This window comes from Phocoena sinus, chromosome 15 (genome assembly GCF_008692025.1).
Source record: "Phocoena sinus isolate mPhoSin1 chromosome 15, mPhoSin1.pri, whole genome shotgun sequence".
In the NCBI taxonomy this organism is placed as follows: Eukaryota; Metazoa; Chordata; class Mammalia; order Artiodactyla; family Phocoenidae; genus Phocoena; species Phocoena sinus.
Genome location: NC_045777.1, coordinates 5,409,872 through 5,413,904, shown reverse-complemented (window position 1 = coordinate 5,413,904; position 4,033 = coordinate 5,409,872). Strand labels below are relative to the sequence as shown.

The following is a 4,033-nucleotide window of genomic DNA, read 5'->3' as shown; positions in this document are numbered from 1 at the left end:
AGCCTGGCTGCCCCGCAGGCCACAGAGGAGAGACAGAAACTGACATCCTGCTGCTGCTTTTGTCTTCAGGGCACGAAGCTTAGACGGTGGGGTATTCAGCCCTTAGCATCTGCTGGGGAGGGAGGGGACACGCTCTGTGGCCCAGGGGCAGTTCCGGGACCGTATCAGCCACAGGAGAGCCAGCATCTGGAAGACCTTGGCTGTCCCTTAAGTGCCAGACCCCGGAGGGTTCAAGGCTACTTTCCGGATCTGGGTGAGGACAGCTCCCTGTACCCAGCGGGGACCTCCGGCTCGTGGTGAAATTCTCTGCCAGGGCTGAGGCTCTTGAATGTGGGGGAGTGGGCACTCCAGGAGACTGGTTTGGCCCAGTTGGGGCATCCTGGACTGAGCAGAGCCCCTGGGGTTGACATTATCCCCCTGTCCCATGGTCCCCCCCAGTTAATACAACACTCTACCCTCCAAGGTCGACTCTGGTCTGGCCTCAGTGGGCACAGGGGCTTCAGCTGTCTGAAGCCTGGGCGAAGCCTTCGTCACCATGAAGAGCAGAGACCAGGGAGCCAGAGGCCCCGGTGACTCATGTGGCAGCTGCTCCCCGTTATGTAAAGCGGAGCTCAGAGCCGGTAGCCGATGGGAGATGAAATTTACATTTTGAATTAACTGGGATCATCCGATTGCTTCCTCTCGACCCAGGGAAATTAAACAGAAAGTTGGAGGGAGCTGTGGGCTGGAGAGGTAGGGGCCCAGCCAAGCGTGCCAGACTAGCTGCTGCTTTTTATTTTTTTCAACAGGCTGCAAGCAAAAGGGGACAAGAGGACACTGCCTGAGGCAAAGTCAGCCTGGGAGAGAGAAGGAGACGGAAAGTTGAGCTAATCTTTCTCTCTTTTTCCTCGGGCAGAAACACAATAAATCTGCCTGGCAGAATTAAATTCTGACCTGTCCGATTTCCTCCATCTCTTCCTCTCCTAATAATGGTTATTTATTGAGCTCTTATTATGAGCCTGGCACTTAGCTAAACACTTCCGAGATAAGGCAGAAGTGAATCTGTCCCCCTCCAGCCCCCCACACCCTTTTCTTTAATTTCCTAGTGGGGAGGGAGTCTGAGGGAAGAAGTAAAGAGACAGTTTCATTAACAACACAAAGCTCAGTGACTTCTGTTAGGAAGTTTTGTTTGTTTTTCAGGTGCTCCACTAGGGACCAGAAGACCCCCTCCGACAATGGAGGACGCTGAAACCCACCACCCTCCCTCCTGGTCACTGCGAAGGGCACCCCCTGGGGTTGTGCAGTGTATGTAACCTTCTCCCAGGCGCCCAGGCGAGAGTCTGCAAGACTGTCCCAAGTCAGAACAGACCTTGCAGGCTGGGATGAAGCCTCGGTGGGCAAACAGGTGTCTGCACCTTCCTGGGCCTCTGAGTGCATCTGTGATCAACATCTATCGAGGTTTATCCTCCCTGGAAAGGAGGTCCTAACTTGGTGTGGGAGAGGCCTGCTGGCACTCAACCCCGTTGCCCCTGCCCCCCGACAACTCCACGGGGTGGCCCTTTATCTACAGGGTCTTCCTGGCTTCACAGACAGATCGAGCCCTGAGAACAGGTTATAACTCAAGTGGCCTTGAACTGGTCTGATGCAACCTCGGGTCCTTCATGACTGAACCCAGACAGTCAGAGGTTCATCCTCCTGGAACCATGCATGTTGGTTCTCGTCGGGAGGCATGTGACCCAGGGCCGCTCTGACGTGTGGGTTACAGTCACTGCACAAACACGGGGGCAACGCCTGAACCCTGGGGTCTGGGCTGGTTGCCACAGGACCAACTTTTCCTCCTGCTGAGAGTGAGGGAACGGGTGCTGACGGGTGAAACACCAGTGCTGTCGCCAGCCAGCCATGCCTCCCTCGAATGGCAGGTCTCCAAGATCAATCCGTCACCTTCCAATGAATAGTTATTGAACACCCTCTGACGGCCTGGCACTTAGAGGCGGCCCAAGCGCTCAGATGAGCTGACCAGGACTGTCCTTCCGATGAATTCGTCCCGCGGGAGGCCTTGTCCTTTTCCCAGGGTCACTGAAAAACGTCAAGCCTCAAGTTACGTGGAGCATTATTTCCTGTGGAAAGGAATTTACAGGTTCACTTTCTGCTCCCGTTCAGAATTTCCAGGTCATCAGCCTCCTGGCCCACACCCCCGACTTTGTGATTCTGCCTGGACAGCGGGATGCACCTCCCTCCCTCCCTTCCTTCTATTGAGCCAGCCCTACCTTCCATTTAATTATCCACTCCTGTATCCTCCATCTCCGTCTCCACACATCTTCCATCCGCACACCCATCCAATGGACCATTCGCTCAGGTGCTCATCTAACCTCCACGGGGTCAATCAGCCGTAAACTCTGCATTCATCCCCAAGCCACCCTTCCGTCTTCTCACCCAGGTCACGCAGCTACCAAGCTGGGAGAGCCAGAATCTGAAGCGGCTCGGCCTGATTTTCCCCTATAAGATGTGCCTCCAGGACACAATAACTGCTCAGCTGGACAGAGCAGAAGAGCTGAGTGCTCCCCGAGGTGGAGACAGGTTGCTACAAAGGTTTAGAAAAAAGGGGAGGGGGGGGGTCAGGAAGGCTGTTTAGAAGAAGCAGCCTTTGAACAGCGTTCATAAACTGCTGTCAGACTTGGAAAGCCAAGATCTACAGGGCAAAGTAAAGGAATTCCAGGTGGAGCAAGGGACGTGAGCCAGGATCAGGGCGGACAGAGCGTGGAGTGTGTTTGCGGACGGGTGGAGGGTGAAGAGAGGGGGGATGCTGTGTAGGTGGCTGGAGATTGGATGGATGGAGTGCGGCTTTGGGCAAAGTGAAGGGTGTGGATAGTGGAGAGTGGGAAAGGAAGAGCAGGCCCCCATGCCGGTGCACACCACAGAAATCCAGGCCATGGCACCAGCTGGGGTTCAGTTTGTTGGCACAGGGAGATAGGAAGCCTGCTGGTAATGGGGAGCACCCGGTGAGAGGAACCTGAACCAGGGGTAGACGCTGGAATCGCGCACCGTCCCCTTTGGAGGTGCTGCTGGGCACTGTCCTTCTCAACCTGGGGAGATGGGCCCAGGTTGTCAGTGAGTGCAGCCCCAGGCCACCCAGCCGTGGCCCGGGCGGGGGCCTCTCCATCCAGCGCTCATGGCGGAACTCAACAGGGATTTGGAACAACCTGAGCCAGAAAACAGGCTGCTCTCAGGAGCCTGGCTGCCCGAAGCTCCGAAAATGACACCTCGGTGGGATTTCGTAATGGCCTTTGCAGTCCCTGCTTTTCCACCGAGAAGAAAGTGGCAGAAGAAACCGAGCAACGTTCCAGGGTCTTGCCTCTGGCGGGGGAGGAATCTACATCTTTTATGGTTTCCGACACAAGTGCTAGCCTGCGGTTATGCTAAAAATTTCAGCATCTGAAAAGTTCCAAGCTAATTTTCAGGGGGCGAATTAGACGCGAAGGGGCTTTTAAAACCCGGAGGATCTTGGGTGTAAAAACTTGGTTGCCAGGGAAACTCCTTCTCCGATACTTCCTCGCCACCACGTTATAAATTAAAGCCCCTAACTGAAGGGTAATTAAGGTGATTGGTGGTACGGCTGCCGACAGAGGTTATGGCAAGGCAGCTGGGGAGAAGGGGCCCCCAACATTTTAGGACACCCCCCCCTTGGCCCTGGGGAAGCTGGACCCATTACCAGCCTGGGGGCTTGAAGGCACCTCTGGAAGAGAATGCAAAAGCCAGTGAACGTGTTCTGTGAAAGGCCAAGCAAGCGATTGCTGAAAGGAAACCTGAAATGTCAGGCTGCTCCCCTGTTGGCATTGAATAGGTGAAAAGCTTCATGAGTCAGTTAATGAGCAGATTGTGAAGGCTGCAGTGTTCCGGCCCCTGTGGCTGTGTCCACGTATGTGGTGCCAGCCAGGAGCTGAAGTAACTGTTATCTCCACCTTCCGCAGGGAGGCCATTTAGGTTTTCGTCTGTGGTCCCAGCCATCCAGCAATGCATCTGCCCATTCATCTCTCTCTCCACCTGTTCGTTCATC

At 55.0% G+C, this 4,033-nt stretch overlaps 1 long non-coding RNA gene across 1 annotated transcript; it reads right to left on the bottom strand.

Moving 5' to 3' along the window:
* Positions 1-1,149: 1,149 nt before the first annotated feature.
* On the bottom strand, positions 1,150-2,538 carry LOC116740717. The gene is made up of 2 exons (XR_004345932.1): positions 2,247-2,538; positions 1,150-2,096 (listed from the first exon to the last, which is right to left on the bottom strand). It is a non-coding gene; the product is annotated as an uncharacterized LOC116740717 (long non-coding RNA).
* Between the last annotated feature and the right edge of the window lie 1,495 nt (positions 2,539-4,033).